The sequence below is a fragment of the Theropithecus gelada genome, chromosome 12 (assembly GCF_003255815.1).
Source record: "Theropithecus gelada isolate Dixy chromosome 12, Tgel_1.0, whole genome shotgun sequence".
Taxonomy (NCBI): Eukaryota; Metazoa; Chordata; class Mammalia; order Primates; family Cercopithecidae; genus Theropithecus; species Theropithecus gelada.
The window spans coordinates 23,940,809-23,966,606 of NC_037680.1; the positions used below are offsets into that span (position 1 = coordinate 23,940,809).

A 25,798-nucleotide genomic window follows, 5' to 3' on the forward strand; every position below is an offset into this window, starting at 1 on the left:
ATAGAATAAAATTTCCTTAACCTGATGAAGGGCATCTGTAAAAAACTCATGGCTAACGTCATACTTTATGAAGAAAGACTGAATACTTTCCCTCTAAGATCAGGAACAACACAAAGATACCCACTCTCACTATTTTCATTTAACAGGTTCTAGCTGGGGCAGTTAGTCAACAAATAAAAGGTATCCAAATTGGAAAGGAAGAAGTAAAACTGTATTCACAGAATACATGATCTTATATGTAGAAAATCTTAAAGAGTTAAACTAGAAAAAACTATTAGAATGAAGAAATGCATTCAACAAAGTTGTGAAAACACAAAAATCAATACTCAAATATTGTATTTCTATACACTGTCCATAAATAGTATAAAATAAAAATTTTAAAAAAATTTATTTACAATAGCATCAAAAAGAATGAAGTATTTAAGAATAAACACAACAAAGTACAAAACTTACACTCTTAAACCTAAAAGACATTACTTAAATTAAATTACATTGAAATAAATGGAAGAATACTCATGTTTTGCATTAGTAGGCTTAATATTATGAAGATACCTGTAATCTCCTAATTGCTCTACAGATTCAATGCAATCCCTATCAGGATAGCAGCTGGCTTCTTTGTAGAAATTAAAAGGCAGATCCTAAAATCTGTATTGAATTTCGAAACACCAATATAAAACAATCTTTAAAAAGAAGAATAAAGTTGGAGGACTCAAACACTTCCCAAGTTTGAAACAGATTTTAAAACAAAAGCAATCAAGCAAGTGTGATACTGGCATCAAGATAGACATATACATCTATGGGGCAGAATAAAGAGTCCAGAAATAAACACATGGCTTCTATGGTTGACTGACTTTTGGCAAGGGTATTGAGACTATCCAATGGGAAAAGAAAACTTTGTTTAACAAATAGTGCTGGAACAACTGGATAACCATAGGCAATACAATAAAATTACACTTTTACTTCATGCTTTATTCAAAAATTAACTCAATATTAGTCAAACATCTGACTGCTAAAACCATAAAATTCTTAGAAGAAAGCATAGAGATAAATGGCCATGACTTAGATTTAGCAATGAATTTTTAGATATGACACTAAAAGCATAAGCAATGGCAAAAATAATTGATAAATTAGACTTCATAAAAATTAATATTCAAGAAAGTGAAAAGACAAAGCACAGAATAGGAAAAAATATTTGTAAATCATATTCGTTAAAGGACTTGTATCCAGAATATATAAAGAACCCTTACAACTCAAAAATAAAAAGACTCAATTGAAAAATGGTAAAGAGGCTGAATAGATATTTCTCCAAAGAAGATATACAAACGGCCAATAAGCACATGAAACTTTCTTGACATTGTTTTTCATCAGGGAAGTGAAAATCAAAACCACAATGAGATACTACTTCACACCCAGTTGGATGGCTATAATAAAAAAGTCAGATAATAGCAATTGTTGGTGAGGATGTGCAGAAATTGGAATTCTCATACACTGCTGGCAGGAACGTAAATTAGTGCATCTAGTATGAAAAACAGTCTGGTGATTCCTCAAATTATTAAACATATAGTTACCATACAGCTCAACAATGTCACTTTTAGATATGTATCCAAGACAAACGGAAACATGTTTCTAGAAAAAAACATGCATAAATGTTTACAGTAGCATTATTCATAATAGCCAAAAGGTTATTGTTTTGGCTTAAATCTCAAATACTTATTGTCTGATGAATGGAGAAACAAAATGTGGTATATCCATGCAATGGAATATGATTCAGCCTTTAAAAGGAATGAATGCAGTGCTGATACATGCTTTAACATGAATCAGCTATGAAAACATGCTGAGTGACAGAAGGCAGTTACAAAAGATCACTTGTTATATGATTTAGTTTTTCTGAAGTGTCCAGAAAAGGCAAATCTTTAGAGATGGAAAGCAATAGATTGCCCAGGTTGGGAGGATGGAGAAGTAGATAGGTGGTAGGTAAAGGTCGCAGGGTTTCCTTGTGATGAAAATGTTCTAAAATTGACTGTGATGGTGACTACAAATATCTGTAAATGTACTAAAAACCGCTGAACTGTGGACTTTAAGTGGGTGAGTTGTATGTTATATAAGTTATATCTCAATAAAATTGATACAAAAAATGAAGTGGGTTACCTTCCCACCCAAGCCTATTGTTTTAGACGACCTAAAGTAGCTACCATTAGGTTGAGAGAGGTACATGAGCTCTAGAAAGCAAAAGATAATAAACAAACAATTAAGCCAGTGCAAGAGGTGTAAATTTTAAATCTGAAAAAAGAATTTAGGAGATGATTACTGACTCATGGAACTGTGTGGAAACAAACAGATCAGAAGCTATGAGTGATTATGAAACACCCCTTGGTTCCCCAAACTTACATAGGCAGAAAATGGACAGCAATGGTTTTGATATCTGAAAGTGGTTGCTGAAAGTGTGCTCGCTGAAAAATGTACTTACTTCTGATATGGTCATGTAGGATTATGGACAAGAAAAAACAAAACAACAACAACAAAAATCCAAAACAGCATCCCAGAGAGTAGAGTCGGAGCAATGGAGAAGAATGGACACAGTAGATTCTCCTGAAGAGTTGAATCAGAGACTTGGAACTTGCTGAACTCTCATGAATTGGGGTTTCACTCTTCCTGCCCAGCAGGATTTCATTATTGGAATGGATGTATGATTACTGTATGTCTACCCTTTTCCTCTTTTCACAGTTGGAAACTTCGTGAGAGTTATCTTGTTTCTGCTTTACCATTGATGTAGAAGCATACATAGAGGAGGGAAAGAACTTGTCTTCTTAGTTCACAGGTTATGGGATCACAAGAAGCCACCTCAAGCTTGAATAAAAAGAAATTCAATAACTATGTGACCTATGGTCTTTGAGCCAGATGCAATAAGTAGACTGTCTCTTTTTAGGATATTCTTAAATGTGTTCTATGTGTGGGAAGAAAGAACATGATTATGGTGACCAGTAGAGCAGACAGTAGCAGAGACTGATACCCATTAAAAAAAAAAAAAAAAATCCAGTCTTGTCTTCTTCATGATCACACAACTACCTTTCCCAGCCTCTCTTATATTTACTTGTGGTCATGTGACAAGGTCTAACTAATAGAATGTGAGAAGAGATGTATATCACATCCAGGCCTGGCTCATTAAAAACCACTGCAAGCCCTTCTCCATTTTCTTTTCTCTTACCTGCTGTCTTGGAAAGAGCCAATCTCCATGGTGACCCTGAAAGCCATGTGTTGAATACGACTGAGCCTGCATTAGTCTCACTCGAGTGAGTACATGGAGGAGGGTCTATCAACATGTTTATCCACTCAGTACCATTATTTAAATAGCAAAAATTCTCTCGAATTTGCACCATTACCCATTATTTTCAGTCTGGTATTTTTTTTAAAAAAGCAATTAGCCACCCCTAACTAATATAACTCTTATCATTGAATGCTTTTCTTGCACCCACTGAGTTTAATAAATTATTCTCACTGGGTATTTTTTATCTTTTTTTTTCCTCTGATTTCTGTACACTCTAGGAGGTGGTTTCAATGACTACTTGGGCTATTTACATTCTATATAAAGTGGGTTTTTTTTTTCCCCTCTTGAGTTTTATATCTTTCTCCTTGTTGGTAGTTTCATTTCTATAATTTCTAGTTGTATACATGATATATCTGTAATATTATTTGAAATAAAATGGGAAACATAAGGAATTGTACACCAGCAAATTAAAACAGAGTGAATATAGAGTGGATAACATATATTGTGGCCTTTCCACTTGTCTTCCCCACTCTGTATACCTGAAAGATAAGATTTAAAAAAAATATTGCATTGGGGTAAAATAGTTTTGGGGTGTGAAGAAGATAAAATGTATTTAGGTCTGGAACAGTCAGTCTAGACTTTTAGACCTTTTTAACAGCTAATTTGAATTACTATTCAATAAATTTGGTGGATGACTGTGGAAGCAATGGATACTATGACCCAGCAGTTTGGATGGACTATGATTGTGCTCTACACATCTTTTAATTTGGTTCTTATTTCATCTTAATAGTATACTATAAGATTTGTTTCATCCTCTTCAACTTGCAATGCTGAAAAACATTTCTAGAAAGTAGCATATTAAAAAAAAGCCAGAGTGTTACTCATTTAAATAATTTATTTTTCAATCAGGGACATCAGTTTGATGATTAATACTCTGCATTCATTTTCTCCTTTTAAGAAACCTGAAACAAACAGGCTTGCATGGTGTATATATAATTCATTTAGGTGTTGAAGTCTGAGCCTACATTTGTAAGAGAAAATTTCAAACGAGCCATAATTAATATGTCACTTTAGGAGGAGCAGTGGGATGAGGGGGTGGAAGTAAATGGATCTACCTGATGTTCTTGCAGTGTATGCGTGGAAAGGAGAAATTAAAGTTAATGCACAAAAAAAGGATCAGCTTTGCAAGCTCATTTCTTTGAGTTCATGCCAAAGTAAATAGGTATATCTGTGGTATCTCCTTCTGGAGGTGTGGAAAGTGTAGGTTAAGTGTGATGGACTGCAGCACATTTCAGGAGAGGAAGCTTGAATAGTGTATTAATCTAGAAGACCAACCTTGCTTTTTTTTTCCTCAGCTCCACTGCCATTTACTGGGTGAAATGTAAAAAAGCTGTTTAGCAATTTCAGCTCCCAATTCTTTCCTGAATAAAGAAAACCAACAGATCCTTTTCTACCTCATCTGTTAATGTGAAGTGAAAAATTGAAGCAGAAATGTATTATAAACATGTATCATACTATATGCTTATGTATATCTTCCTTGAAATTTTGATTCTGTCATCACTGGGATAGAAATTTGGTATGTCAATCTAGGTAAAAAGATTCTCTGGCAGTCCTTTAAGATGAATCTTCAGGTATTTCCAGTAAAATTTGGTGAATTCAGTTCTTTTCACCATACATAGGATAAGGAACGGCTTCTATTCTATCACTGTGACGAAACTTGTCTGGGCCACTCCAGACAGAAAATACCACTTCTTTCTTTATTTCTGGTTGATTTCAAGACCATCACTCAAGGATTGTGAATATGGCAAATGCTACATCTTCTAGCTAATCTTAGGATGTGATTGACTTGTCTTTACACATAATGTTAGAACTTTGAGATGAAAGAGATTGGAACTGAGAATCAGAAGACTTACTATTCTTGGCGATCAAATCCTTATGGAGGGTTGTGCCTAGTTAAGATCCTTTTGGAAGAGATCTCCTTCCTTAAGAAATTTCTTGAGGTCCCCTTAAAGAGATCCTTGGAAGACCAGTGGGCCCAGGGGAAGAAGAAAAGACAGTGAGAGAACTTGCGAGAACAGTGAGTCCCCTGTTTTTTGAGGAACTGTTGTTGGAAGTGAGGATGTTTAGTCTGGAAATGAGATGCTTTATGGGAGCCATGATAGCACAGTTATAGTGTATTCTTCCAGAGAAGAAAAACAAAAATCAGAAGATGAAGAAAACCAACACAGAACTGGTGGTATACATTACAGAATTAAAATTCAGTTGAATGTAATGGAAATAAACGTCTAATAACTGTTGTTAAATAATAGTAATGAGGTTCATATCACATTGTTTTAGTAGATATTAGTACTACATTTGTTGAAAATGTTTGCAAACTTTGGGAAATAAGTTATATCATTTGAATTTCAAAGTATAGGGTTAGGATAAGAGTGTAGACACAGAAATCAGAGGAGTTGAAATTTCATCCTGGATTCCATCATTTACTATTTGGATGTCTTTGATATTGTATATCTTCAAGCCTAATTTTCTCTTCTATGAAATACAAATGATCACAGTATTTATCTGATTGGGTTGCTATCAGTATTAAATAAGACAATATATTTAAAGCATTTAATACAGTTCTGGAATACAGGAGGTGATCAACAAATGAATAGTATTTATTCATCATTATTATTACTACTATATGACTTTCAACCTGAAGAATTGTGTATGATGTGTTCTTAAATCATTGCAACACATATTTTTCTGTGGAAGAATATCTTAATATAGCTAATACTTTAATTTTTTCCCCATAGTTAGAAATATTGCAAAAAGTGTTATTAAGAAATCATTAAAATTTGCGTCTTATTCATAAGATTGCTGTTAATATTATGCCACATTCTGTGTTTGTGTGGAAAGTCCATGTAACCCATCCTTAATAAAAAGGACAGTTACAAAGTAAGTGCCATTGATGAGCAAAATGGAGACTATCTGGAGGAAAATCAAGTAACTTTTCTACCTTTTTATAATATATCAGATATTTGCATATAGATTGAGATTTCCCTTATCTAACACTCCAAGTTTCTCTCTGCTGTTGTAGGAACATTTTATGGCAGTGGATTTTTAGAAATTAATTATGTCATTAGTTACTTGTTCATTAATAAGTCATGGAGAGTTTGAGGAAGAAATGAAGTGAACACAGGTTTTTGTTGTTGTCATTGGGGTTGTGAAGGTTTATATCCCATCTTGTCAAAAATTAGAACAAGTAGCTAGAGACTTTAGACAAAAAAATTATTCAGGAGAAATTCATATTAATAGCCTAAGTGTCTAATTAATTTAATGCCATTTCTTGCATTTACATAAACAGGTTTAATTTTATAGGAGTTTGCAGTCTGTGATATAGAAGTTGCAATTTCTGTGAGCTCCTTGAAAACTCTTTCTATGTTCTGCTCTATTCTCCTCTCCTTTCATAAATTTTGGTGTTAGAAAACTGTTAGTCATAAAAAGGCATTTATAGTTCAATATAATTTTCCTTCTTTTTCTTTTATTTTCTTTAAAATGCAGTTTTAAAAGTAATAAAATCCTTCTGTAAATCTTCAATCTTTTTTTCCTAAGGGAAGATTAATTTGTAAGTATGCTAATGGATTTGTATAATATTAAACTTTCCCAAGAAAAATTACATTACTTCATATGAATGAACACATCTATCTTATTCAATTTATAAACTAATGGCTGAAAACCCCAAAACTGTTTCCTACTATGTGTCTTATAACTAAAATGACTGCAGGCACAGCCACAAACTTGGCATTTCACAGCAAATTTATTGGATGATTTTTTTTTTCAGTCCCTTTATTGAGTTTTCCTCATTTAGCTGTATTTGGATTGTAACTAATAAAATGCAATTCCCCTTACAAAAAGGTGAAAAAGTAAACATGCCGCTTAAAATAGAAGCGATTTCTAAACAGGAAGTAGGCTGAAAAGAACAAATGCCTAGTTTAAAAGTGCTATCAGGAGTCGGGATGCTGTGATGGCGATGTTCCCACAGCTAATTTTCATTAAAACAGCAGGGTGACTGCCTGGGTTAGGCAATGAACTAAGGACCTGATGGTTCAGTCAGGTAGCTCTTCAGATATTATGCATGAGAAACTTAACCCCTCCTCATCTTGGTTGTTTCTTTGTTACTTATTTTCACCAGCTCTATCCTTCCATTGCATAAATTATTTCCTGGAGTCAGAAGGTAATACCTTGGTGCCCTGCTGGTATCCTCAGATGACCTTAAGAGCGATGTTGGCTAATGTCCCCAGGTGATACCCCAAATTCTGAGGTAACGTTCGCATTACTTAGACGTCTCCCTCTGAGGGGCACAATGAGAGCTGGCTGGACTCACAGGAGAAATATGCAGGAGAAGAAGGGGCTCTAAATTGAAAATTAACACGAATAGTTCCATAGCAGACTAGAAAAGAACTTCTTGGAATTCTGATAATTCTTCCCAATAATTAGATACTCTGTTTTCATAAAGGTTCTTTGCTAGTCACTTGAAATAATTCGCATTCGAGGGAAGATTGCAGTGAAGGGCAATTATGACGGTCATCTCACTCTTGTATTTTACAGAAGAGCATATTAGGAGGCTCCCGTGCAATGGTGAAGGGAAACAGGGTCTGGTGAGCAGTCCCCACAAAGGTCAAGTAATAGCTGTAGAAAATAATTTATAATGATGTGACTGTTCAACTTATTTTGTTCTTAAAAGCTGGGCCTTTGCTTTCTGTATTTTTGTTGACTTTCATGACATGATTTAGGGAAAGTGATTTAAGTTCTTCTTTTGTGGATTTTGTTAACCGGGACCCCCTGATTTCCTCCATGCATGCCAGTGGTGTGGATTGCACTTGCCAGGTTGTTCTCATGGCTTATAATAGAAATCCAACTTAAACTAGTTTCAGATGGGCAGTGGGTGGAACGGAAGAATGTATTGGCTTGGCTAATTGAAAGTCTTAGGAATATAGCTAGAATGAGACATTGCTGTATCCTGGGGCTCACATTATGCCCCTAGGGGCTGATCAGCTTCCATCTCTCAACTCAACTTCCCTTGGTTTGGTTTTGTTTTTAGTCAATTACCTGTGGCCACCAACTTGTCCAGTCATACATTGAGTTTCTCTTTTGCGTTGATCCTAGAAAATCCTAGGGCTGTCATTATCTGTCTTCAACCATGTACCCACCCTTGGAGCTAGCATGTGAGGGTCAGTTTCACCCTACTCATAAAGAGTCAGAGTGGGAGTATAATTCTTCAGAGCAAAATAGAACAACTCATTCTAGATACAGGAGGAATGTGTGCTGTGCAGTCAAAAAGGACATGTCTCTACCACCATTATGAATGAATGAAAGAGGCATGACATAATAAACAGCTAGGAAAAGGGACCCAAATGACAAGACCATAACAAAAGGGGCATCTTGCTACCACATGAAGAGTGCCTACGTCATTCTTTGTTGGGGCCATGCCATTCAAAGTGATGTGGTTGATTGAAATGTCATCTAAGTGGGTCTAGATGTAGCTGGGAAATAAGGCATATCCTTGTCTTATGAGCAGCTTTATAATGTTCTGCGTTTTGTGTCTTCCAACTAGAACACAAGTTTTCCAAAAACAGGCACTGTATTATACTCTATTGTACTTCTCTGAGAACATAGCACAGTTCTGGCCGAAGAGCAAACATTAAGTACAGACTTCTGATGGATTCATTTCAGCTGTTTGTAATGCTTATCACACAAGGATTTCTCGGTGACTGCTCTCAAAACCCACCCTCACTGACAGCTACATTTGCTTCCCATTTTTCCATATTACTTGAGGAGTCTGAATATGTCCTTTTAACGTGCCTCCAGGTTTCTGTGCTTTCTCTCACACCACCAACGCTCTGTCTGGCAGAAGCTGAGACCACGGCTGCTGTCTTTCTTCCCATACTGAAAGGCTGTGCTGCACAAAGTATTGCTTCATGCTGCTTTCCTGATCCTCTTTGCATAACTGCCTGGAAGAAAGTACTTTTATGGATAATCCAACGAGGGAAATATATTGAACATTGCTTTACTTTAGCATATTTTATGGGTTAAATCCATTAAAAATACTATTATAGTGAAATTCTCTATAGAGCAAGCATTTCTCCAATTCTAACAGTGTTCAACTAGTTTTAAAGCATATTTCATACCTTGTAATTAGAAAACAACCAAATCATTAAGATAGTTTCCTAAGAACATAAATTGTAGAGGTCTGTCAGAGTTCTTGATTCAGTTTATGGAAGGGGCCTTAGAGATAATATAATCCTGGATAAGAAATAGATTCATCTTGTGTGCCAGATTTGATCAGTTGATGGTGGCTGCCTGGAGAGCTGTGTTAAGAAATAATATATGGCTAAGTCCAGACTCAGTGGAAAAAAGTGCCGGAGTTGATTTTTTTAAATGTCTACCACGGTTAAAGAAGGGAAGAGTAGCGCCATATGTACCACCTATTTGCCGACTGGGCACAGTCTCTCATTTTACAAAATTAGAGAAATTAGTCCAAGATTATATTACTAGTTAGTAGCAGAGCCCAGTCTTTCTAACTCAGTCTCTCAATATTCCCTCAAAGACTCTTTTCAAATGTGTTAACTGAGAGAGGCCTGCAAAAGCAGTCAGAACGGAGCTTGATATATCATCTTAACTCCTTTAACTATTAGCTAAATGTGACATTTAATTAAATTATACATTCCTTTATTAACCAAAGACTTACTATTTATTGACCATGTACTATGTGCCAAGCAGACATAGTGCTTGGCACAGTTGATGCACATGACATCTCGATTTGTTCTTTAGTGGCTGATCATTTTTTATACCAGAAAGAAGGAGCTAGATTGTGTCATGATTCATCTCTGGCTCTGTTGTTTTGCTTTCATTCACTACTAATTTGGTTCCCTCTTTGAATCTTATAGTCTACCACCCATAGATAAAGGAGAAGCGTTTCACTAATATCCTGTGTATATTGTCCACTTTCCTAAAAATGTACTACCCTTTGGACTCTATGATAAATCTTGTAAAGATGGAATTATATTTAAGGGAATTAGCAGCACATTGTGGACCTAGTTTTTAATAACAGGTGTCTAACGTGTGCATGCGACATGCAAAATATGCTGATGCAAATGGATGATTGCATGTGCAAAAATATGCAGATTAATGTGCAAACAGATGTTCAAATAATTTCCCATTATTGCATGCCATTACCCTTTTTGAATGCACAACTGCATATTTTGTATACAGATATGTTTGCATTGTTTATATTTCATGTGTGCAATTTATACACATCTTTTCAAGGACTGGTCTCCATCATGTCCCTAATTGGGAAGCCTTAACCTTCCAATGCATTTTCCATTCCGTGAGAGGGTTCTCTGCAGAAAAAGGAAAATACTGTGACTTACCATGAGAAAGCTCAATATTACCAGAAGATAAATGCTAATTTTTATCTGTCTCTCTTTGTTAGAAATGTGGTCCTTTCCTATCAATACAGCTTTTGATGTCAGTGTAATAAAATGTAAAATCTGTGCAGATTCTCAAACTGTCAAAACAACAGTATGCACTTAACGAAACTTATCTAGCTCTTGGTAAGTGTTTAATTTTTTTGTTTTGTTGGTTTTTCTTACATTCAGTGCTCAGAGATAAACCCATGGAATATATCTTTGATTTTGAGGTAAAAGAAATCTTGACTTATGATGGACTCTTTTAAGAATTTATTTTTTTCTGGACAATTTTAGGTATCACATCAAAAAATGAAAAATAAAATAAGGTTATAATCTCATTTTTATACCAAGCATTTTAGATGATTGGCTATAAATTGCTATATTTCATTACTAAGTTGGTTAAGTACAATTCATATATATCGTTTGAAAACTAAAATCACAGAGGCTTTATATCTTTCTCTGATAGTTGATCCTAACATGATATTTTCAAATACTCCAAAGTATATATTTCTAGAATATTTCACCATGTCACCGTTTTCTTCAAGCTGAGTTTTGGCATTAATTGATTCAACATTTTCATGTATTCATTAATAGGACACTTTATTCTGCCATCATTTTTTTTCAAATTATCCCCTCCTCAAAACATTGAAATGCATACTACCCCACCCCCACCAGAATCTAGAGGTATCTATATCTGTGTTTAAATGGCACTTAAATAATAGTGCAGGCAGGCAAGTTGGGGGAGGTAGGGGTGGGGGAGTGGAAAGAAGAAAACACAGACGATTCTATGGAGAATTACTCCTCTGTTTTATAAAGAAAAAATTATGGTGAATCATCTATTATTATGCAACTGGTAAGGTAAGTATTAAAATACAGTCTTATATATTGCTACAATTTAAAAAAGTAAATGTGGTGGGGGAATTCAGTGTGGTTGTTATTACTCTAAATATAAACGTAGAGGTTGTGTTGGAAAGTCATATTTAAGATATAGCATCTCATTCATGATCTCTGAAGAAAAAGTTGAACATGTTTTCCATGCTGAAACCTGAAGCAAAGCGGAGACAAGAGCTAAATGTTTGTTGGCTTTTGAGGTGCCCCTCCTCCGATGCCACTTATTATTATGAGTTCCGAGGCATTAAATCTAAAGGCCCATCAACTCACATCTTCCAGCCCTGACTGTCTGTGGACAGGACCCTGTCTGTCTGTTTCCTCTATTGCACTATTTTGTTTGTACTACTGTAATCATTTTGCTGGCCCAGATCTGTGTGGGTGTGCTGGCAGCTTTACAACAAAGTTACATGGGAACAGAGTTAAGGTTGAATATTTATTAGAAGAAGCCATCTGGCGTCAGGCTGTCTGTACAGGGGGGCTCGTTTCTTTAGTAGGCTCTCTTCTTTCTCTAGAGCTCTTCCTCCCTTTCTCTGTCCCGTGCTCTCTCCCCCTGCTCCTCATTTCACAGTTCTGCAGAAGTTGAATGTGCCTCTCTAACCCATTAATTTTGTCCTTTGCATTTATGCTCTTACAGAAAAAATCACCAGATCGTTCTGTTTCTTTTAAATTTGTTCTTTTTTCTTGGAGGCAGCGTGTTGCTTGTTTCCATGCTGACAGTGCCCACTGAGGGACACCAGTAGAAGGCAGCAGGTCCCCCAGAGCACAACAGCGGCTTCACAGGTGGGCTTACAAGTTGCTCTAAATATCCATTTTCTGTTTCTGGTTTTCTTTTCTCTTTTTCTTTTTCATTCTTTTCTTTTTTTTTTTTTTAGGGGGCAAACTATATAAAAGCACCTCTCTTTGGAGCCAGGTTAATGTCCACACAAGCAATAGAACGCATTCCTAGAGGATAAGTCATTTCCTCAACCTTTGCCATCTTGCTGCACCTCAGCATCTTAATTGATTACCAAATTGTCTTTGAGGTGTTTAGTTTCTTCATTTACCATTTTTGTGCGAGTCAGTTGTTTGTTTTCCTTTTCTGTGAATGTTCCTCTTTTCTTTCCTTTTTTTTTTTTTTTTTTTTGTAGCTACAACTCCCTCTGCCTCTGTGTGTTCTTCACCACTCCCCCAACAGCATCTGCTGAGAGCCTTCCCCAGCTCATGTAGCTTGTCCCATAGCTGTAAGTGTGCTCCACAAGATGCCGTTATCACCAACTTGATTGAGCAATGCCTATTTTAAAATACACAGGGTATGTACCTCATGCAGCCAGACAGAGGGAGGCTCGTGAGCCCAGGATCACCACTACACTTGAAAATCCATTCAGATGTGGCAATAAATATTTTGTGAATGCAGAGGGGGCCTGTCATTCCTGTTTTGCTTCTGTGGGATGACAGTCAAATTCTTGGTTAGCTTCAGTTACGTCCCCATAGGTGAACTTCTCCTCCCTTACTCTGCAATGCGGGAAACTGCCCAGAGAGAGAGTCCATGGTGAGATTGCACTATGGAAAAGATGATTTCTGTAAGATCTGGTAAATCTGTAGTAATGCATTTATTCTGATATTGGAAGAGATATTGGCGATTTGTTTACTCAGTTCTTTATTTTTTCCAGAGTATAGGAGTTATCACAGAATCTGAGGGGAGAAATTAAAATATTAGTGCAGGACTGAAAACCTCCAGTGCGGATGGGCTATTAAGAATCTAGAGTTCAATAAGCCTAAATTGAAGTCAGCTTCGTAACTGCTGTCTCTGCTCCATTGTAAGGCTGGATTTTTTTTTTTTTTTTTTTTTTTTTTTTCCTGAGCACAGTTTTTCATCATTTTCTCAGGTGGGCTATGGACTAGCCAGCCACTTTAGTAAAGAGCCCTTATTTCAGGCAGCTTCAAATGCCTCATCATTTCTCAATGAGTTTCAGCTCCAGGAGATTTCAGTGCTGGAAGAATTGCAATAAGCTATGAAACTTTATCCCTTCTCAAGACTCTTCCAAGTCACTGGGGACTCTGGCTTCCACGGGTAATGGTAATCGCTCCACTCACTTAGAGAAGGAAGGTACCACCTCGGGGGTCACATGACAATACCAAAGAGGTTAAATCAACTTCCAGCTGAGGTTTTACAGATACTTTTGGGATCTTGGAATGATATTACCATATTATTGTGCTTTTACTTTTGTTTCTTTTGGCTCAGGGCTGACGAAATAGTCTTGTGTAATAGATTTACCCAGGGAAGGCTTCACCTGATCCAGGCAAGACTGGGCTCCAGTGTCACTCCATTTTGGTTTAACGAATAAGAAAGGTCTCAAAGAGAAATGTTGTTGGTACTCTGAGACTTGTATTTATCTTTAATTTCTGGAAGACTTAGGATAAGAATGCAACACAGTATCTCAGGGGAGATGAGTATGGGATGAGAGTAATAGCTATTAAAATAAGAGAGGTGTTCAGGGAAATGGCTGGTCATTTGATGCTTTTTTTTCCCCCCCTTCAAAAATCTGCCTAAAAGAGTTACCTGATTCATATACCACTGGGATATCTAATTGTGCCTATTTTTAAGAACTTATGCATCTACCTATGTTTTCCTGCAAAGACTTAATTGGATAAAGAAATAGCTTTAACCCTAATGGTCACATTAATCATCAAGATTGAATTATGGGTTAATCACTGACAATCATAAGGAAAAAATAACTTTTTAAAAATTCTATATACCTCCTTCTAAAGAAAACAAAGCAAGGGTATAATACCTGGTGAAAATTTTTTCTATACAGCGGGTTTTCTAGACTTTCTTAAAGAATGGATTATCTATTATTAAGGATGAATATGATTCCTGTTCTGAAGGTTTAATAATCTTACACAGGTGACCAATAAACCAATTACTAGCAGAAATACATAAATACAGTAATGACCAAAAAGTATTAGTTTTCTGCCTGTAAATTTATTGATGCATTCTTCAGTATCTGAGTATTGGAAATATGCAACATACTATCTTGTGTATTCTAAGCTAATTTAATACAGCCTTTCTCCTCAAGGACCTTACAGTATAGCTTGGGAGAAGGGCATTTTCATTCCTTTTAACTTCTAGAATAGAGTAATTACCATAAAGGTGAGGAAGGTAAGAAGCTAAAGGGAATGGCCAGGGAAGGCTCTGTTAGGTGATAACTACTCTGGGTGTTTTAGGAAGGCTTTTTTTTTTAAAAAATAGGTTTCAGAAAGGGCAACCCATGTATAGAACATGGTCCATCTTAGAGCGTAAGACACCTTACAGTAGTAGGAAAAAGAAGAAGGCCAGGACTAGATTGCAGGGGATCTCCAATGCTTAAGTAAAGAACATTTACCTAATTTGAGGGATATTGGGCATATTTGAGTAGATAGTGATGAAATCATAGTGGTGTTGCACCACTAGTGGCCAGGATTTGGGCATCAGGACAGTGTGAAAGAAGTTAAACCAGAGTTTTATTTCTTTAGAAGCAGATTAAGGTAGAGGTAGTTATATAGGAGCTGGAAAGAATGAAAAAGGAATTGAAAACCCATATATAAAAAAAGATTGACCAACCTCAGACAACTTACTGGATGAGGAGGGACAATACAAAGATGCAGTCTAAAATTCTGAGTCTGGCAAGCATTAACGCTTTGGGAAAATTAAATAGATATCAGGAACTCACATGAGGAAAGAAACTGTAAGAGTAAGTTGAATATTTCGATTTTAGAAGTATTGAGCTTGAGATGTCTGGCCAGTATTCAGGTGGCCAGACATCTCAAGCAAGCTCAACCTACACAGTTGAAAAAAAGGAGGGGATATGGTTCAAGAGAGAATCAGCATGAAAACCAGAGATTTATGAGTTAAATGCATCCAGGTAATAGTTAAAGATGTGAAAGTTTCAAGGAAAAGAATATAGGACATTGGAAGAGAGGGTGGCTCAGGATAGTCTATGCAGAAAAACATTGATTTAAAGAATGAGAGGGGGGAAAAAAACAACAAATGAAGTAAGTATTGATTAAAAAATGATCAAAAAATAACCAACACAGACAAAGCAAGAGTATAGCATGGATGAAGAAAATTGAAAATAAATGAATTTATCACTCATCTGAGATAGAGCAGACTCAGTCATTGGTGAAAGCTATTCAAGTAAAAAGCCGTTCTGAAAAAGATGCATGGATGGTGACAAAGTGAGAAAGGAAAGGTTGACTGTTTGTTCAAGAAATCTGGCAGCAACAACAGGTTGGAAATAATATGCCCAGCTCAAGGGAGCAGGAGAAAGTAATAAATTGGAGAAACCTAACCCAATTTGTTAGTAGAAGAAAGATTAAAAATCCAGGAGAGAAGATATGATGATAGAGCAATGTCCAAAAGCTGCCTTTGAGGCCTTTGCATATTTTCAGGGGAATAATGTCTTTCCTTATTATTTTATAGAATTTAAAAATAGTATTTCTTTTGATGATAAAAGTAACAGGCTTCTCACTGAAAGCAATACAGAAAAGAAAATAAGAACAACTTTTAATTTTCCATCCAATGATAACCTGTCTTAATCTTTGGTGTGTATGTGTGTGTGTGTGTGTATCACAAAATTGTGATTATACTATATGCAGTATTCAATCCCATTATTTTCAGATTCTTAAAATTTATTGAAACATTTGATTTTCATGAAGAATATACATACAATGAATCTATGTATAGATAAACATTTATTTAGTCATTCTTAATTTGGGGCTTCTAGGTGAGTGAACTTTGTGGTATTAAAATTATGATAAATATCTGTTTACATATATATTTTTGCTCACCATTGCTTATTTCTTTAGGATAATAATTGCTAGAAGTAATTTATGGAATAAAAAAGATAAACATTTAAAAATCGTTTGATATAAAATTTCTAGTTAAAAAATTTCTTACAAAGAGTAAATGCTCATAAAATATTTGCCAAAGGGATAGGTAAGTAAACAAATAAGAACATGTACTAACCCCCTAAACAGCAGCGAATTCATTTAAACCCCAACAAACATGGAATATTATGTTACACTATTTCTTTCTAATTTTGACAGAGTATCTTAAGGTTCTTTTTCTTTTGTAATTAATAAATCTGCACGTTGTTTTTCACATTCTTATTACCACTTTGTACTCCTCTTATAACTTGATTGTTTATATAATTAGGCTTTTAGACTTTACTTAGTGATTTGCATGAGGGATTTACATGCTAGGACTATAATAAATCTGTAAAATATTTTCATGGCCTATTGCTTGCATTTTAATTCTGTTATTTGATGTGAGAATTTCCTTTTAATATTTTGCAGTCAATTTTTATAGGATAAATATGTAATTTAGTTTTAAAAGTTCTAAATAGTGAGTTATTAACTAATATTTCCCACTGATAGATTAGGTCGCTTTTCTTGCATTCTATACGTTTATATATGAATTATGATTTGTTCCTGAGGTATTTATTTTATTCCATTTTCTGTCTGTTGATTTGGAGGAAAGTTCCATGCTATTTTAATTATTGTGCTTCTATGATGCCTTTTAATATATGATAGGAAAAGTTTCCCATCACACACTTGTATTTTTCAGACTTCCACATCTATTCTCACCTATATATTCTTTCAGATACATTTTGTCATTGTTTTTAAGTTCAAAAAAAATCCTACTGGGGATTTGTTCTGAATTCAGGATATTCTGGATATTACAATATTCAGGAAAGGGGCCTACATTTTAATTTATTCTAAACTTTATATCCTTTGGCAAACCTTAATTTGTTTCTTTATATACATTCAATATTTTCCTTGTCAAATTTTTCCTATTTGTTTTACATTTTTATAGTGATTATGAATGAAATATCTTTATCTCTAAATCATCATTACATAACATAGAAACACTGGATTTTTGTAAATATAATTGTACCTAGGCTGTCAGTTTTTATTAATTATAATTTAAAATTTATTATAAAACTGGACTTTCCAGTTATACAATAATAAAATCTGCATGAAGGGATAAATACTACTCTTCAATTAAAATAGTTATGCCACTTATTTTTATTCCATATTATGTTGCATTAATTGAACCTTCAGGAAGTTTAATATATATTTATATACATGTATGTATGCATATGTATATATACTTCATAACATTTTTCAGCTATATACCTTTAGAACCTGCCATTTTGCTAGCCATAAGGGTTATTATATACTTAAGTTAGTGTTAGATGCTTAATCTGCCATTTCTTATTTCATCTTCAAACTAGTACATGAAGAAGATATTGCTCATTTTACAACTGAGCAAACTGAATGGCAAAAAGATTAAGAAACTTGACTGTGCTTGGGTAGCTAGAAAATGACTGATCAGGTATTATAACCTACCTCTGGCTTTAAACTACATGTAATACATGTATACTCAGTATCTGTTGACTGACCAAGCAGGCAACTGATTGAATGAATGGATGACTGAATGAACAAAAGATGTGGGATCAAATGGGACAAAGCACAGGAGACAGAAGTACATTTTAGAAAATATCTTATATTTTTTTCCCATAACAATGAAGGGATGGAAGCAAGAGAGAAAATTTGACCCAGTGGTAGTTTTGAGATGGAGGAAATGGAATTTAAGGACAAATATCACATGACCTTATTCTTCTCAGTGAACAAAGAAATGAAGTTGGAGTAAGGAGAATGAAGTGATTTGATGAAGGGTTGAAGACTAAAGACAGGAGAGATGGTTTGGAAAGCTACCATGGGAATGTTATAAGCAGTAAAGAAGAGATTAATACAAGGATATCTGAATGGATGTGAGGATCCAGCAAGTGAAGTTTCAGAGTCTTGTTCAGTCTGGTGATCAGTCGGTGGTGCTTTGTCAATGAGTCAGAAATCACATGTTGACTAAGGAGCTAGGCAAAGGTTCAAAGATATTAAGGGAATAAAATAACATGAAATATGGAGTGCCCTATATTAAACATCCCTGAATCTGGGAACCTATGCTTTGCTCCATTTTAAGCCCTACTTGTCTTTTTCTTATCTTTTTTCTTTTTAAGAAAGAATAGAAAAATTTGCCTAATGTACCATAAATAGTATAAAACAATCTATACCCTTAGTTATTTAACATATATGACAAATAACTAGATATATATTTATATGTGATATATAAAAAACATATCTTCCATTGTTTACCCTTTTCAGGGAAAAGTAATATATAACTTCTCCCTCTAGTCAATGTGATATCTCAATCATTGGCTAGTTACCTTTCAACAGGATTATTACTTATCTTGTCTGTCAGTCATTACTTAATATGTCTGCTAGTTATTTAAGCTAGATTATAATCCAGTAACATGGAAAACATTTTAAAATTAAGTAGTGGCATGAAATTTTACAAGTATCAATTTGCATTTTAATAGCAGTGGTAGTCTGTAATGCCTATATTATTTTAATCATTAGTATAAATGTATATTTAGTTTCTTATTCAATCTTTTTATTCCCTCTCTCTTGATTTCAGTTTTTGTCTTAAAGCAGGCTATTATGTTCTGCAAACAACAGGAAGGGTAATAACAAAACCTCAAATTAAGAAAAGTCAAAGCAGAATGATAGGTTTTATGAAGCAGCCCCACATAGGCTATTGTTAGGAAAGGAGCCACATGCCCAATGACACAATATGGCAGGATAAAGAATCATTCGTTGGGTGATATGGACACTGAGAATGTTCTGATATTTCTGAGTGAATAGCATAGTGTCTGTTTAGAAAATTCTGGGAATGTGTCAATTAAGTGAATTAGCCACTTATTCAATTTTCTCCCCTGATGTATGCCTAAGAAAGATGATTCTGAAGCTGTCAGCATGATGACTATCCAGTGGTCAGTTGGGAAGACTACCATGAAACTGCAGTTGCAAAATTTAATACAAATTGACTCTTTCTTGTTTTAGGAGGTTAAAATGTGTCAATCAAAGAGTGTGATTAGTAGTTCCTATGTGTATGTTGTGCTATCATTTTTGGTCCTCAATTCGCAACAGAGATTATAATTAGCTTCTTGGTTTCATTAGAATGTTACACATATACTCACTTCTAATGCATGCACATGTTATACAAACCATCTATATTTTGAGGTATTTCATGTTAACTAGCATTGTTCTTTGCCATAGTTGTTTTATAAAATATTCACCAGTATTGCCAAAAATGGCATGTTGAAGATACGATGCATGCATTAGAAGGATTTAAGTTGATTCCTCAACTACGCGGAAAAATATCCCAGCTGTTTAAATCAGACAAAATCAAACCTAATTTACAAATTAGTGCATCATTTAAACCAAACCATTTTTGGTGGTTTTTACTCAGTCAAACAAAATATTTTTGTTTTTCTTGACTTTTTCTTCTAAGCACTAATTTCTTCAGGCTGTTGTTAGTTCACCCAGAAGGCAAACAACTTGCGTTAGCAGGGATTTCAGTAAAGAATTAGCAAATACTTTAAAGTCTAATGATAAAAATGCTCAAGTATTTTATAATGATATTATATGTAATTAAGATCATTGGAATAAAGTAAATACTTATATTATGATGCATTTAAAATTATTAAATGGGCTTAAGCATTAAGAATTGAGAACTAATTTGATACTTACATCAATTATTCTGTAGCTATTGCATCTACATTCATTTATCACAAAATATTATGGCTGTATTTTAATAAAATATGGATGCTTTGCCGTTTTAGGTTTATGTTCAGAAATTACGAATTTTTCCTATTTCTTTTGAGGCTGTTACTAGCACTTAGAAACATAATAAATTATCGATTATTTGGAAGTAATGATTTAAGAAAAAAGTCTATAATTAGCTAAGATAAAAATGTGTTACTTTTGTTTTTGTATAATATAAAATGGACTTAAAAGTTTGATATTAAAAGCTTGATTCTGTAACATTTGTATATTGAGAGTGTATTTGTTTCAAACTGATAATGATGATCTTCCATATCTTTGAAAATACATTGTTACATTTTCATAATATAGCAATTTTGTTACTCTGCAATAAGAGAAAAAAAATGTCCTTCAATGTTTTTTCAAGATAATATAGGTTTTTCTCCATTTGGATCATATAAAGCAGAAAAAAATAATAATAATAAAATGAAAAAAGGATGGGGGTGGAGGGTTTCTTTGACCTTGAATTTGAAAATGAATAGGACAATATTTGATTAAAGACAAAATTTTGGTGATTCAAAATGTCCCACGAATGATACCATGATGTTTGCGGGCTTTAGCATTTGCATACGATGTGTGCTCTGTTTGGGCTTCATGACCTGTTTTTACTTTTAGCTTTTACATTCCACAGGACTGAAACATCAGCAGGGACAGTGTTAATTAATTTATGATGTTGTTTTGTGTTTCTGAACAAGGTACTGCAGTAATTAAGTGAAATATTTATGATGAATATAAAACAATGCAAATTTATTTGTTTGCCTGAAAGCTAACTTGTTATTTATTTAGATTAATCTTTTGAAGGATTCTTTAAATTGAATCATAGAATGAGGATACATGATATTTAAAACAGAGATGGAGATAATGCTATAGATTAATGTGTTAGAGTATATTATGTCACATTGTAAGTCAGACAAAGGGTAGTCATAAAAACTTTGACCAAATTGATAAGTTCTTTGTTTCGCTTGAGGAAGAGAATGTGGATCAATAATAAATTGTGAAAGGAAAATGTGTAACTCACATATACTCTATAGTGCTCAGTACAGTCCCCTGGTTTGATTGCGTGTGTGACATTATAGAAGTATAGAAAAGTCATAGCCCTATGTGCTGTTTTGTAATAAACTGTGTAACCATTTTCTTCATACAATATATACTTAATCTGGACTTATCTCAGTCTATATTAAATGACAATACTATTCTACTTTTAATGACAGCAACTAAACTATACTTATTCTTTCAGAGGGTACTGATACAGTTTATGCTGTAGTTCATGCAAATAAAATATCTTCATAATCACATGTAAAGGATTGAAACACTTACTTTCCTTGGAAACAAGGCCACATTTTTTCTCATCTTTCAAGAAACAATAACTTTAAATGAACATTTGCAAACTTAAAAAATTTAGTTAATACCACTTTTTTATGATAATAATCATCAAAGTTACAATGGAAATATTGCTAAAACAATAAAACTTTTGTGTCAAACTGGAGGAAGAAAAAGTTGTTCCAGCCAGTGGGTTGCCTGTTTTCAAAGAAAAAAATCCTTTGGAGCTGCTAGGTAGGAAATGCACTAGTCATACTGACTACATTATTCTTTGTTATGGGATTCTTATACAGTTTCTCACTTTATGATACCTGGTATTGGAGACTGTATGTTAACAATGAATAGCGTGGTATTAGAGATTATATGCTCGCAAATAATTATTACAGCAAATGTTTTTTACATTTATTATGTGTCAGGCATAAATCCTCATCATAATCCTATAGGAGTAACTACTTTAACTTTGCCAATGGGAAGATTGAGGCAAAGAAAAGGTAAGTGCAAAGTCCAATCTCAAATCCCTTCCAAATGAAGAAGCCAGATGTAGTAGTCTGTTCTCATGATGCTAATAAAGACATACTAGAGAGTAGGTAATTTATAAAGAAAAGAGGTTTAATGGACTCACAGTTCCACATGGCTGAGGAGGCCTCAAAATCATGGTGGAAAGCAAAGGAGGAACAAAGTCATGTCTCACATGGAGGCAAGCAAAGAGAGCACGTGCAGGGGAACTCTCCTTTATAAAACCATCAGATCTTGTGAGACTTATTCACCATCATGAGAACAGCATGGGAAACACCTGCCTCCATGGTTCAGTTACCTCCTGCTGGGTCCCTCCCACAACATGTGGGAATTATGGGAGCTACAATTCAAGATGAGATTTGGATGGGGACATAGTCAAACCATACCTCCAGATTAGAATCCACGTAACATGCCCCTATAGCTTTATTATTTGTCACAAGACATCATTTGAAAAAAAAAAATCTGTTTCAGGACTATATCAAGACAAAGTAATGGAATAATTGCTAGTTTAGGTCTATCTGGTATCCTCTAGCCACACGAGGCTATTTAAGCTTAAATTTGAGTTAATTAAAATTAAATAAAATTAAAAAGTTGTTTTCTTAATCACACTAGCCATAGTTCAAGTTCTTAATAGCCACATATGACTAATGACTACTGTTTTGGATAATACAAACTTAGAACTTTTCTAACAATGCAGAAATTTCTACTGGACAGCACTAGCTGAGGCTAAGGACTTTGAAATTTACTAAAAAAGTATGTTTTCTTTGGTGAGATGTAAAAGAGTTCATGCAACTTTGTAAGATTGATTATTGAACAATTTATCATGTATCTGTTGAGACTTTTTGGTTGTTAAAAAAATAAAACAACCCATTATTAACCCATTCCTTTTAAAATTATTTGTTATTATGAGAAATCTGATCCTGTTTGACCGTGAAGAATATCAAGAGAGTATTAGTCTCCCATTCAGTCAGTGGTTGAATTGACAATTTTCTATTGTATAACTACATTATATAAATACATCTTCTGCTGTATATAGCCCATTTCCAATATGCCCCCCAATACCCCACTCCTGGTATTGATACCTTTGTACATTCCCCTCTCCCATCGTACCGGTATTGGTCTGACCAATAGAATACCACAGAAGTGATGGAAGTGACTTTTGAAATTAACTTAAAAAATACATTGGAGTTTCTATCTTGATCTCTCTCAGAGAATCTGTTTTCTCTCTTAGGCCACTCACTCTGGGAGCAATAATTTTCTAAGTTATGGGATGCTATACAGTGAGGCCCACAGAGAAACTAACTGAGGTCTCCAGTGAAAAGCCAACGACAAACCCAAGGTTCCACCAGCATCCAGTTAAATAAACTTGGCAGCAGATGCTTTAGGCCTCCTCACACCTTCCAAAGACTGTAGTCCTGCCCACAATCTTCATGAGTGATGGAATCAGAAACACTAGTTAAGTTGCTCCCATAATTCATATCCTCAGAAATTGTATGAGATAAGACATTTTTGTGGTTTAAAATCTGTGTTTTGGGATAATTTGCTATATAGAAATAGATAACTAATAAAATTCCTGATCAGAAGTTATAATATAATGTAATAAATTATAATTTTTCAGATACATTATTGGTAACTTGCAGGGCGTACAATAATGGGAAAAAGCCCCTGTCATCAAGGTACTTACCAATGATTATAGTACAAGTATAAAAAGTAACGTAAGTGAAGAGAAAGATTTTTGAGTATTTCCAGTTTGTGTGTGGGATAGGGGATTACATCTAGAGGAGTGGAGAAAGCAAGCCATCCTTAGGTGGGTAGTCGCTAAGTCTTGAAGGAAGAGTGGGATATTTACAGGTGGTGTAAGAGTATAAGATGCAAGCATTCCTCTTGTTGGGGACAGTGTTTAAAAAGGTCTGAGGCTGAGAAATTGCTGGTGTGTTTGGTAACAGCACATGGTTCAAATGGATGAATAAAAGTGAAATTGGTCCAAAGAAGGTGGCTGAGACCATTTTGGAGAACACTTAGAATATTTGGTGAGGAGTTAATTTTAACCAGAGTCCACTGGGGATTTCAAACTCATCTAGTAGGAGGCTGGGCTTCTGGCCTCAGCAATAGGCAGGTTCTTTTCCTGCATTGTTTTCTTTATGGGCATCTCATGACTAGAACTTCTTCACACACACACACACACACGCGCGCGCGCGCGCGACAATTCAAGTCCTGGGAGTCACTAAAGTTTAAACTTTGACTGGCCCCTGTGCAAATAATGGATTCAAGGAAGAGATGAGTATCCAGGTGATCTATCAGAAGGTTATGCTAGACATTCAGAGAGAGAAAGCCTGAACTAATGCCAGTATTAACAATATGACAGAGAGAGAGAGAGAGAGAGAGAGGGAGGGAGGGGAAAGGTGAGAGGGAGGGAGGGGGAAGGTAAGAGGGAGGGGAGAGGGAGGGGAAAGGGAGGGGGAGAGGGAGAGGATCCAATATTAAAGACCTTGCAGAGGAAAAGTATGACTTAGCATCATCATTAAATTGAATGATGTTCGGGGGAAAACACAGCCTTTTAAAACAGAGATATGGTTCTATCAACTTTTTACTTAAACAGTTGTCATCCATCACCTTAAACACGGTTGAAATTCCTTTGCATTTCCTGCAAGAGCCTTCACCCCATCCCTATCTTTTTGGCCTTGACTTCATTCTCTCTGTTCTGAATATAGCTGGATATTTTACAATTTCTGGGACTTGCCAAGCTTTCTCATACTCTGCTTTTAGTTCTTCCACTTAGATTTTTTTTTTTTTTCTGCCTGGCAGACTCTTCCTCTGCTTGAAGACCCGCCTAAAATGTGACCTTCTATTCATAGTCATATTTATTGCATCTTTATTTGTTGCACACTGTATTCATATTTTCTCTGTGAAGTTTTGTGTTGCTTTGCAATTGTTATTTTATTAAGGTTTATTGTCTCTTTCCCTGGCCCAACTGTGAGGAGCTGAGGGATCTTAGCGCTTAGCACAAAGTGAGCACTCAAATATTGTTCAATTACACTGAAACAGAAATAAAAAATACCTGAGAATTGAAACCTGCAGATTGAAGAACAAAGTTGACGATGAATCCTGTTGCTGATATTCCCTGATGCTACCTCTTTTATTGCCCTTCCATGAAATACCTCTGTCTGTCTGATGGGTCTGTCCTTAATCTCCCTCTGTGTTTTATTGTTAAGTGCCACATGAGATAAGCCAGGGACCACAGGCTTGTCTGAGTTCAAAGCCAGTGTCTGTAACCACCGGACTCCACCACCGTATCTCTAGCTTGCCACCACTTGACTTGAACTTGGTTGGAACTGACCTATTCTGAGTCTGCTCATCAACCTATCAGCTGTGCACATTAAGGGGTGAATGCTGGTGATTAAAATGAGGTTACATTGTGGTTCTGTAGCCACTGCTCATTTGTCTTCTACTTTCTCCTTAGATATCTTGAATTATAAAAGTCATTTTGTTTAACTTGACAGTAGCCTTTAGTCATAAAAATGACATTGTGTATCTAAAGCACTGCCCCATTTAGGTGAGACATTGGGTTGAGTTTGTAATACTGAGAAAGGGAAAAAAAATCTACAAGATAAATCATCTTAAGATTATAGTTTATTTAGGAAACATTTTTACAGAGAAGGATTTCTGGAAACGT

The 25,798-nt window shown here is 35.0% G+C and overlaps 1 long non-coding RNA gene across 1 annotated transcript in view; it reads left to right on the forward strand.

Moving 5' to 3' along the window:
- Positions 1 to 25,798, forward strand: part of LOC112636325 — a 416,183-nt gene that overhangs the window by 154,052 nt on the left and 236,333 nt on the right. The gene's annotated exons all lie outside the window — the stretch shown is intronic.